Source organism: Rutidosis leptorrhynchoides, chromosome 7 (assembly GCF_046630445.1).
Source record: "Rutidosis leptorrhynchoides isolate AG116_Rl617_1_P2 chromosome 7, CSIRO_AGI_Rlap_v1, whole genome shotgun sequence".
NCBI lineage: Eukaryota > Viridiplantae > Streptophyta > Magnoliopsida > Asterales > Asteraceae > Rutidosis > Rutidosis leptorrhynchoides.
The window spans coordinates 297,163,614-297,176,832 of NC_092339.1; positions in this window are offsets into that span (position 1 = coordinate 297,163,614).

Below are 13,219 nucleotides of genomic sequence, written 5' to 3' on the forward strand. Positions count from 1 at the left end.
TATTTAGCTTTTAAATTGTATTTCTAGTCTTTTCCTAAATTTAAATAATTAGATAAATACAAATATGGATAAGATTTAGTTTTTTTTTTTATATATATATAAAAATACTTCCCCTCATGAAAATTTGGCCAACCCAACTCTTTAGGCCCAAAAATGTATATATACTTTTATTTTTATTTAAATATACTAGATGATTACATTTAGAGATAAAATTTGCTTTGTTTAAAAAAAATAGAATAATAGGAATAAAATAAAATTCTCCCTCCCCAATCTCGGCTGGATCCCTATATGCTCAAGATGTTTATTATTATTTTTAATTATTTACTATATTATAACTAATTAAGAATATTGTATTCTACAAAAAAAAAAATTAAAATTAATATAAACTCCCATCCCACTATTTTGCCGACCCCTTTTCCTCCTTGGCCCAAATTCTTTATTTTTATTTTATTTTATTTTATGGGTTATTAGTTACTTAATTAGGATAAAACCTCATTTAAAAAAAAATTAACAGTTAAATCTATCCATCTTTTTTTCCTATAAGAACAAAAAAAAAACATCACGGCTCATTCTCTGTTCATCCTCTCTTTTGATCGACATCATCCTCGTCAAATTAATCATCATCATCATCAAGCTTGATATCATCCAATTAATTACATAATTGAATTCACCTCGACGCGATCTACGTTCCTCTTCTTTTACTTTTCTTGTTGGGTAATTTTTATAAACCCTAACTTTTCTATAATTTATTATTATCATGTTCTTTTAATTGTATGGTTAGTATAGTGCTTGAATTATATGTTGTGGTGAAAGTTGGGATAATTAAAATTGTTAAAATCGTGTTTTTCGGGTTGTACTATATAAAATCAGCCATGTAATCTGTTAATTTCGGGCATCATGCCATTATTTTAAGATGAAACTAAGTTGCTCATTGTCTTCCTCTCGAAGAGTAGTGCAATTTTCGTGTAGGATACGCGTTAAACGGATTAACGGATCAAAATCTATGAATGAAACAAGTTTTATAAAAATTAAAATTTTAATATTTGGATCAGTTGCGTTTTCTCGGGATGTGTGCGACCCGAACTCAGTAACCTGGGTTGATGGTTGCGTGCATGTCGAAAAATTAATAAGTTTGGACTCTTGATTCATGTCGTTTGCAATTTTTATGAATTAGTTACGATTTTTCAAAGTTTATAAAAATAAATCTTATTAGAATATTGTTGCAGAAAATGATTTTTGTCGAAATTGTGTCGATCATCATGGTCATTTAAACGCTGTAAAAATTGTGAATTAAATGAGGTAGTATCTTGATAGCAAGGGGAAGCTTTTGGCACTGCTATTTTATGAAACCGAGTCCCGAGCGTCGTTTTAAAAATTGTCAAAGTCGGTCACCTGAGCGCACTTGTACATTTTTCTGAAATGCTGAAAATCTTAAACTTAAAATGTCATAATATTTTCGATCGTCGAGGTCATTTGAATGCGAATTATGTGCTGAAATAAATCATGTTATAACTTTGTCGTAAGGAGAGGTGTTTGGTTTTGCCCGTTTTTCAAGCCAAGGTCCGTGAATTTTTATAAAAATAGTCAAAGTAGGTCACTTGGTCATATATATACTTTTTCTGAAAAGCTAAAACAAAATCATTGAAATATCGAAACGGCATCGGTTGCCACGAGTTGCTCAAATCGAGTTGGCTCCTGAAAATTTTTGTGTAGTCTCTTTGTGGTAAAAAGAAGTACTTGGCGTTAACCGTTTGTCAAATCAGGTCCCACTAATTTTTATAACAAATTCCAAAATGGACACTTTAGCCATTTTTACAATATATTAAAGTTTGTAATTTTTCAAAGTCATTCAACTACCAAAGTTAATATTATGACAATATTATTATGAAATAAGTACGAATAAGTTTTAAAGATTGTTTTGAGTCTTGTTGACTTTCAACGCTGATCGTTGACTTTTGGGTTGACTTTTCAGTTGACTTTCTTATTTGACTTTTGTTTGACTTGAGTGGACTTTCTAAATAAAGAAACTTTTAAAAATAGAAACTTACTATAAAAAGAAACTTATCTAAAATAGAATATTTCTAAAAGTGAAAACTTACTAAAAATAGAAAGTACACGTAATACTTATTCAAATCTTTTGTCACATAATTCCAACGCCACTTCAAGCACTAGGACTATCATACAATGACATGAGATAAGTTGGATATATTCTGAACTATCTTATTATCTAGGTTGGAGTTTAGATCACTCTTGATCTTCATTATTCGTGTACTTGCTATATCTTCTCCTGCTATTTTAAGGTGAACTTCATAGCCTCACTTTTTACTATTTCATAATTGTTTTACAACTTTTAGGGTGAGACACATGCTTGCTTTTATAACTGTTTTATGAAATGGACACAAGTACTAAAACTAATTCTACGTGGGTTTGAATCAAAATTCCCCTAGCTTGGTAACTTTAACTATTAGTTTATGAACTGGTAGGCGCGAATCCTAAAGGTAGATCTATCGGGTTTTACACCCCCACCCAGGATGCTGCACTAGACATTAGAGCTAGTGGGCGGTTGTTTAGTACTTCGAGGTTAACGGAACGCACTTGATTCGGTGCACATATTATTATAACACAAGGGTAATCACTATTATTTGTTAAGGCTAGTTACCGGGTGCCCGCAACTTATAGAATGCTTTTGTACACTGCTGTGTATGGTTATTTATGAAACTAAATCTTGTGTTCTAAAACATTGGTTATTATTTATAAACCTATGAACTTCACTCAACCTTTTGGTTGACACTTTTAAGCATGTTTTGTCTCAGGTACTTAGATATTATGCTTCCGCTGTAGAACTTTGCTGATACTTAGAAGTCAAGCCATGCACTGGGACCAGAGTTAACATTTGCGTCAATGTCGATTTTGACGGGGTGTTACAGTTGGTATCAGAGCGGTGGTTGTAGGGAACTAGGCAGTCCTAATGTGGTCAACCATGAATAATAGGGTGCATTAGAGTCTAGTCTACAGCTGACCTATAGCTTTAGAATATTATTACTTACATCAAACGATCATATCCACATCTCTCTCTTATATTCAGACTCCGGGAGGAACTCACATTTGTGATTCAAAGTATTCTTTGACTCACGCGAGTTATTTTTATAAGACCACCTTAGTTAGTGAAACCATGGGATGTCACTCCTAACTTCTATCATCTATCACAATCATGTACATAATATTCTTGTTATAATACGTACCTTTGTGCATTGGTTTGCTCACCATAAAAACGTCATTATCTACTTATACAAATTCTCGATAATTCAAAGACATTCTTATGTCATCATTCATATATATCACTCTTAGAAATTTTGTCTCCTCGTGCTATCCTTAGCACGCTGTATTAGAATCATCATTGATCACATATCCTGACCTTATGGGGTAATATTGAAATGAAAGTATGAATTAGTACAATATAATGGCGTCTGGCCAACGGGATTATATTACAGTAATTCATATAGAAATTCCAATGTTGTGACATGAGGAATAGATAGTGAATCAAAGAAAATGCTCACGCTATTCTTTCCAAAATCCTAATGTTATTACATGAAGGATAATCACCATCTTTGAAGATATACGAAGAGCTCATTTTAACCAAACTATCTAGCTCATACCCATTAACAATCCCCCATATACCATAAAGAAGGGGAACCCTAAAATTTTACATTCATTTTTCTTAAACGGAATATCTCCTTATCCTTGATAATTAATCATCACTTGTTATATCCAGATTCACTCTGTTATTACACTTTTGGTGTAGATTTCCATATGATTTTTCATGAACCCATTTCATTTGAACTCCCAAACGTCGATTTTATAAACACCACGTTCACTATTACATTCTCTATGTTGAGATGGTAAATATCTCATAGGCATAATCTTTTGAAGAATAGAACCTCCCTACGGGTATCGTTTTGAGTACCATAGTCAAGAAACTTTTGCGCTCGTGCATTTATTTATAGTAGATCACTTGGCACCATGCAAGTAATGATGTTATACTCAAATAATAATCAATCACTGTCAATTCGAAAACCAAAGGTGAGATACACCATCTTAAGTTCCTCTATTTCCCCGTGGGTTGCGGCTTGAGCTAAACTCATTATATCTTAAATCTACGGTAACAATTGAAATAATTCAATCATACTCTAACGTATCCTCCTCTCGGGCCAGTTAAGGCTGAATTCAAACGATCACTACATAGTCGAAAGTCACTGCTTTAGCAAGTCTTTATACTTGCTTATATCACTGTCGGATTATTCATACCGAGTTCTCGAACTCTCACTATCACTCGAACGATTCAAAGTTGCAGATCTTATTTGATACTCTTTCTTACGCAACTCTAATTCCTAACTCATTCAGAGAGATTACTCATTTGATGATAATCACACCATCATCCTTCTTATTTTAATGTTAGTCATACCGGTTCGGAATTTTGCAAAATCAATGGGTGATAAATTCTCATCCTCATACTCTACCATTCATATCTCGCTTGTCAGCAACAGCTTCACACATGAACATTTTGGTTCAAGAACTTATGCCCTGAAAACAGTCAATTCTTTAGTTTTCATTACCTCGTAACCTTTGTTGCTTAACTGTCACTCGATAGTCGAAGGTCCTCCACCCGATCTTCAATCAATCTTTCTCAAACACATAACCTCTAAAATACAAATATCCTATTTTCCATAATTTCCTACACATCATTTGCTTTCAAATTATCTCAAAACTTGTAGAAATTACTTTCACTTATGCGATTTATAAAATCATATATATTATATAAATAAATTTTACCTTTACTTATTTTGACTAGTACATATCAAACTATACTTTCACTTTTACGAATCATTTCTTTTACATTTTAACTAATTTAAAAGTTATTTTACTTAAAATAGTACACGATGTAGATAACTCTAATTTTACTAAGAACTTCGTTCCTTTTTACATTGTCACCTTAAACGACTCGAACTTCTATAAAATTTGCATTGCTTGTTTATATAAATTTTTTCCCCTTATTATTCTACATCACATATTAATTACATTTCCTCTCGCCCTCCGAAACTTATCATTAAGTTCATCAATCAAAACTCTCTGTTCTCACCAACTTTTCCCTTTTGAGGTTTACCGTTGAGAAGTATTTCACGGCTAAACCGCAACACCCTCGTAATCATCAATTCTGTGATTCAATATTTTGTGGCATGAGAAATCATTTTCGAAGATTCTCTCACCTAGTGTAAACTATTCATTATTACCAATAATTCACGTTTTCTTCTCATCCGCACTTAAACTTTTGAGTGAGGACCCTAAATCGACTCGCTGTCTGTGCGAGGGCGTCCCTCTCGTTAAGAGATCACACATTTCGTACGCTTCCCTTTCGGAAACGTAATATAAATTATTTTAATCTATGATCCTCGCTATCCTCTCTGAAGGGGATACCTTAAACATTTAATACATTGATGTGTCTACTCTTCCTTCATTGACTACAACTAGGTGTCATCCTAGTCGGATTTCAACCTCTGTAACTGAAATCATAATCATATAGCTGTATTCTGCAAATGTGCTTACAAAAATTCTTTCCATCGATAAGTTCACATGTATATAGTATACTAAACGATATCTTTTCGCTCTGACCATTCTGAGGGCATTTTAGTTATGACTTACTTTGCATATAAGCCTGATTAGTGATTCTTCAGCTGGCATCTCGTCTCATTTATTCACATCGGACATGATGTCTGTGGTTACCTTCCGAAATTAAAAATTTGTACAAACACGTGCCATGCATCAAACTACATGGCCGTAATCTCCACGTACTCCTATATGTTTGTCTGCCCTAGTATTGTGGTATAAACACTCGAGGTTTTGAGCCTAGTAATGTTCATGGCGCATTTCATGCACCTCGCTTACTGAAAAGCTTGTATGGCATCATCATCTCTTTTGAGGAAACCTAGTCAGATGACACTCTTGTTATTCCTTTGAATGACCTTCGCATTGATAATAAAATGCACATCATAGAAGAACGTGTAGAAGTTATGGATCATAAAATTTAAATGCTTGAAACAGAACAATATTCTTATATTAATAATCCATTGGAATTCACGACATGGCCCCGGGTATACCTGGGAACGTGAAGACCAAATGAAATCGAAAATATTCCCATCTCTCTCTTCTCAACCACTGATGCATTTGAGAAATCTACCTAAAACTTCAGGACGAAGTTTCCATTAACAAGGGGATACTATAACAACCCTCAAATTTTCATACTTGAAATGACTATTTTACCCATAGGGTTTCTGCATGCTCATTAATATTGAAATTAATAAGTAATTACTTTACTCTAATACAACGCTGATCAAATATTAATTTTTTAGTCGACACATTTGTTAATTAAAGTTTATATTATTTTTATAATATACTTTAGTTAATATTACAAGTATTAAAATTAATGAGTGACTACGTGTTAGTACGTTTCTACGTATAACGTTTATATTCGATAAATCGTCTCGGTTTCCAAACCAACGATCAGACTTTGGAGATTTCTAAATTCGAAATTATTTTTAAGACGATATTCCAATGTCATATGAGTTAATAAAATATTCCTATATTTTATTTTGTGGATTCCTATCATTCTCGTGTATTTAAATCGCGTAACGTTATATTATCGTACCATTATAGTTTAACCGTCCGGGCAAAAAATAAAAATAATAATAAAATATAAAAAAACTTGAAAAGTGTGTCCCATATAGCCATATTCGGCCGACCCCTTCCCTTGTGGACCAAAAATTCTTATTTAGCTTTTAAATTGTATTTCTAGTCTTTTCCTAAATTTAAATAATTAGATAAATACAAATATGGATAAGATTTAGTTTTTTTTTTTTAATATATATAAAAATACTTCCCCTCATGAAAATTTGGCCAACCCAACTCTTTAGGCCCAAAAATGTATATATACTTTTATTTTTATTTAAATATACTAGATGATTACATTTAGAGATAAAATTTGCTTTGTTTAAAAAAAATAGAATAATAGGAATAAAATAAAATTCTCCCTCCCCAATCTCGGCTGGATCCCTATATGCTCAAGATGTTTATTATTATTTTTAATTATTTACTATATTATAACTAATTAAGAATATTGTATTCTACAAAAAAAAAAAATTAAAATTAATATAAACTCCCATCCCACTATTTTGCCGACCCCTTTTCCTCCTTGGCCCAAATTCTTTATTTTTATTTTATTTTATTTTATGGGTTATTAGTTACTTAATTAGGATAAAACCTCATTTAAAAAAAAATTAACAGTTAAATCTATCCATCTTTTTTTCCTATAAGAACAAAAAAAAAACATCACGGCTCATTCTCTGTTCATCCTCTCTTTTGATCGACATCATCCTCGTCAAATTAATCATCATCATCATCAAGCTTGATATCATCCAATTAATTACATAATTGAATTCACCTCGACGCGATCTACGTTCCTCTTCTTTTACTTTTCTTGTTGGGTAATTTTTATAAACCCTAACTTTTCTATAATTTATTATTATCATGTTCTTTTAATTGTATGGTTAGTATAGTGCTTGAATTATATGTTGTGGTGAAAGTTGGGATAATTAAAATTGTTAAAATCGTGTTTTTCGGGTTGTACTATATAAAATCAGCCATGTAATCTGTTAATTTCGGGCATCATGCCATTATTTTAAGATGAAACTAAGTTGCTCATTGTCTTCCTCTCGAAGAGTAGTGCAATTTTCGTGTAGGATACGCGTTAAACGGATTAACGGATCAAAATCTATTAATGAAACAAGTTTTATAAAAATTAAAATTTTAATATTTGGATCAGTTGCGTTTTCTCGGGATGTGTGCGACCCGAACTCAGTAACCTGGGTTGATGGTTGCGTGCATGTCGAAAAATTAATAAGTTTGGACTCTTGATTCATGTCGTTTGCAATTTTTATGAATTAGTTACGATTTTTCAAAGTTTATAAAAATAAATCTTATTAGAATATTGTTGCAGAAAATGATTTTTGTCGAAATTGTGTCGATCATCATGGTCATTTAAACGCTGTAAAAATTGTGAATTAAATGAGGTAGTATCTTGATAGCAAGGGGAAGCTTTTGGCACTGCTATTTTATGAAACCGAGTCCCGAGCGTCGTTTTAAAAATTGTCAAAGTCGGTCACCTGAGCGCACTTGTACATTTTTCTGAAATGCTGAAAATCTTAAACTTAAAATGTCATAATATTTTCGATCGTCGAGGTCATTTGAATGCGAATTATGTGCTGAAATAAATCATGTTATAACTTTGTCGTAAGGAGAGGTGTTTGGTTTTGCCCGTTTTTCAAGCCAAGGTCCGTGAATTTTTATAAAAATAGTCAAAGTAGGTCACTTGGTCATATTTATACTTTTTCTGAAAAGCTAAAACAAAATCATTGAAATATCGAAACGGCATCGGTTGCCACGAGTTGCTCAAATCGAGTTGGCTCCTGAAAATTTTTGTGTAGTCTCTTTGTGGTAAAAAGAAGTACTTGGCGTTAACCGTTTGTCAAATCAGGTCCCACTAATTTTTATAACAAATTTCAAAATGGACACTTTAGCCATTTTTACAATATATTAAAGTTTGTAATTTTTCAAAGTCATTCAACTACCAAAGTTAATATTATGACAATATTATTATGAAATAAGTACGAATAAGTTTTAAAGATTGTTTTGAGTCTTGTTGACTTTCAACGCTGATCGTTGACTTTTGGGTTGACTTTTCAGTTGACTTTCTTATTTGACTTTTGTTTGACTTGAGTGGACTTTCTAAATAAAGAAACTTTTAAAAATAGAAACTTACTATAAAAAGAAACTTATCTAAAATAGAATATTTCTAAAAGTGAAAACTTACTAAAAATAGAAAGTACACGTAATACTTATTCAAATCTTTTGTCACATAATTCCAACGCCACTTCAAGCACTAGGACTATCATACAATGACATGAGATAAGTTGGATATATTCTGAACTATCTTATTATCTAGGTTGGAGTTTAGATCACTCTTGATCTTCATTATTCGTGTACTTGCTATATCTTCTCCTGCTATTTTAAGGTGAACTTCATAGCCTCACTTTTTACTATTTCATAATTGTTTTACAACTTTTAGGGTGAGACACATGCTTGCTTTTATAACTGTTTTATGAAATGGACACAAGTACTAAAACTAATTCTACGTGGGTTTGAATCAAAATTCCCCTAGCTTGGTAACTTTAACTATTAGTTTATGAACTGGTAGGCGCGAATCCTAAAGGTAGATCTATCGGGTTTTACACCCCCACCCAGGATGCTGCACTAGACATTAGAGCTAGTGGGCGGTTGTTTAGTACTTCGAGGTTAACGGAACGCACTTGATTCGGTGCACATATTATTATAACACAAGGGTAATCACTATTATTTGTTAAGGCTAGTTACCGGGTGCCCGCAACTTATAGAATGCTTTTGTACACTGCTGTGTATGGTTATTTATGAAACTAAATCTTGTGTTCTAAAACATTGGTTATTATTTATAAACCTATGAACTTCACTCAACCTTTTGGTTGACACTTTTAAGCATGTTTTGTCTCAGGTACTTAGATATTATGCTTCCGCTGTAGAACTTTGCTGATACTTAGAAGTCAAGCCATGCACTGGGACCAGAGTTAACATTTGCGTCAATGTCGATTTTGACGGGGTGTTACAATTTTGAAAAAAAAAAACTTCATATAAGATGAAAGAAAACAAAATTCCAAAAATATTATTAACAATAACATTACTCATGATAAATGTTATCAATTATTTCTTCGATCGTTTTCCCACATAAATAATAACATTAATCACAAAGTGTCTTTTTTAAGTGTTCATATTTTCACCTAAACTTGATGTCTGAAAAAAAATCAAAAAAAAAAACGAAAAATATTACTTCCACCCAAATAAGTACTTCCCTCTTGATTATGACCATATATATATATATATATATATATATATATATATATATATATATATATATATATCAAGAGGGAAGCACTTTTGTGCGGGAAAATAATTTTTTTTGTTTTTTTGAAAAAAAAAATTCAAACATTAAGATCACATGAAAATATGGACATTTAAAATAGACACTTAGCGATGAATGTTATTATTTGATGGAAAACGGTCAAAGAAATAAATAATAAAAAGTAATGTTTTAATTAGAGTTTTTATTTTTTTTTATTCATCTTATTTTTTCATCTTATGTGATGTTTTCTTTTCAAAATTTAGCCCGATTTAGAGTTTAGGGTTCAGAGTTTAGGGTTCAGTGTTTTTGGGTTTAGTCCCTAAACCTTAAACTTCAAACTTTTCGTGTTAAAAATTCAATTTAAACCCTAATTTCTAAACCTCAAACCTAATTTTTAAAACCTAATTCCTAACCCCTTAAAAAACAAACTTCAATTAGCACATTACATATAATGCATGTTATCATTTATTCCTTCGAGCGTTTTCCCGGAAAAATAATAAAATTTATCACAAAATGTCTTTTTTAAATGTTCATATTTCCATATGATCTTAATGTTTGAAAAAAAAAGAAAAAAATTTACGTCCCCCACTTCCCTCCAAAAAAAGTGCTTCCATCTTGATTAAAACAATATATCTATATATCTATACATATATATAAACCAAAAGGGAAAATTGTTTAAAAATGCATCGAACTTTCACAAAATTCATATTGTATGCACTCAACTTTCAGATTTCTTATTGTATGCATCCAACTATTTAAATTATTCTATTGTACGCATGATGTAACTTATACTCCAGGTATCTGGTTAATACGTGGAAAAAGTTCATGGTTGGTCCCACAACTTAACGACCGTTAAAATTTTTCATTAAATCTTACCTCATCCTACCTTTCCCTTCATCATTTTCAAGAACATTTTCATCTTCCAAAATTCATCTTCAAAACTTTATCACCAATAATTTCAAAAACACATTCATCACCACAAAAACAATCACCTAAATTAAACACTAAATCAAACATTCAAACAACATAGACACTATAACAAACCCCATTTTTTACACAGGCACAAATTTTAAATAAATACGGATCCAAAATTATACGAAGTGATTAATGACACATAACTCCATAAAAATAAATATGGATCGAAATAAATACAGAGAGTTACCAAAATCAGGAGAGCTCATCTGTAACACCTTCATTAGAATAAATACGGATCCAAAACACATTAAAAACTTTAACTTCATCTCTAACTTCATCACCAAATTATCAAGTGATATTCTCCTTAAATTTATCTTTTTAACAAAACAATAATTCAAGCTTTAAGCTTGAACGAATATTTGAACGAAAGCGAAGATCTGGTGACCAACAAAGCTACGGTGGTGACTGGTGGAGTTGCGGTAGTGGCCGGCGAAGATGCAGTAGCTTTTCTAGATCTAAGCACTCGATTAGTGACTAGAGGGTGCACTATTGAGGGTTTAACCGAACGGATATGAGGGTAGCCGTTCTGAACCACCTTCTTCAGAAAGTCTTAAATCAGATGGTGGTCGATGATTTAATTCCGACTGAGTTGCATTCCCGTTTAATTCAGGTGGTCATCAAGAAGTCTTAATATGTGGTCGATGGTCTAAAGAAGTCTGATTCCGTTTCATTTGGATACGATTGTTGTAGAGCTTGAATCGGTTATATCTGAAACATCTTCTTTTGTTGATTTTATAAAACATAAATTTAGGTTTATAATTTTGGGAGGATGAAAAAGAGATATGTGTAGGACCAATGATGAAATTTTGTCTAGAAAAAATAAATGTTGTAGAATTTGATAAATATGAGGGACCAATGATGTAATTTTAAAATTGAGTTGACCGGAAGTTTACTTGCTATAACAAGTTAAATATATACAATAGAATAATTTAAATAGTTGAATACATACAATAGGAGGTTTGAAAGTTGGATCCATACAATAGAAATTTGATGAAAGTTCGATGCATTTTCAAACAGTTTTCTCAAACCAAAAAACTTTTTGCTTAGGTGTAATTTTCTAATTAAATTAAATTTATTATATAACTTTTTTTTGGGTGAGAACTCTAGAAACTCTAAAATACACTAAAATTCGAGCAAAAAAAGTGGCAGGCGAGCAAAAAACAATGAATTCGAGAAAAAAACACGGGCGAGCAAAAAATTTTAATTTTTTTGTTCGAATTACCAAAATGTAAAACACAAAATTGTTCGAATTTCAATTTTTTTGTTCGAATTTCACATGTTCTACAAATTTTTGTTCGAATTTGAAAAATGTAGAACACAAAATTTTTCGAATTACACCATTTTTGTTCGAATTTTACTTTTTTGTTCGCCCGCCATTTTATTTTTGTTCGACTTTCACAATTTTTGTTCGAATTTCACCTTTTTTGTTCACCCGCCCTTTTTTTATTCGAATTTCAGTGTATTTAAGAGTTCTCTAGGTTCTTAGGGTAAAAAAGTTCTCATTTGATCCTTTTTACTATATATATATATATATATATATATATATATATATATATATATATATATATATATATATATATATATATATACACACACACACATACACGACTATTTTCTTTTTTTCTTGTCTTTTTGTTTCAAATTTACAATTTACTTCTCTCACACTTGGGTACTAATTGTAATTTATTAAGGGTATAAAAGATAATTTCATATGTATAAATAGGGGCAGATCTTTGGGGTGGTAGGGAGGGGCATTGCCCTCCCAAAATGCTGAACAAATAGTGTATGTGATTCATGAAAAAACTGAAATCTAATATTACAGGAGTTATGAAAATGGTGGTATTTTTGATGGAAAAGACTAAGACTATTCCTAACCCTGACTGTGACGTCATAGTCGGATTGTGCACTTTTTTGTGAAAAAGTGGGTTCTTGACTGTGACTGTATTTGACCCCCGTTAACCCAAAATGTCAAGTTTTTGTGTCAAATATTTGGAGGATGAGGTGGTAAAATCTGATTGGAAATTGGGTAGAAAAAAATAAATTAAATAATAAATATAAATTGAGAAAACATGTGATTGGTTGATACCACATCTCACGCTCCCTCCCTCTTCCATCAAGTATCCGACTGACGCCCCTTTGTGTCAAACTTTGACGCCCCGTTAATGGCGTCAGGGACGTCAAATGCCTTTCCACCTCATTTGACGG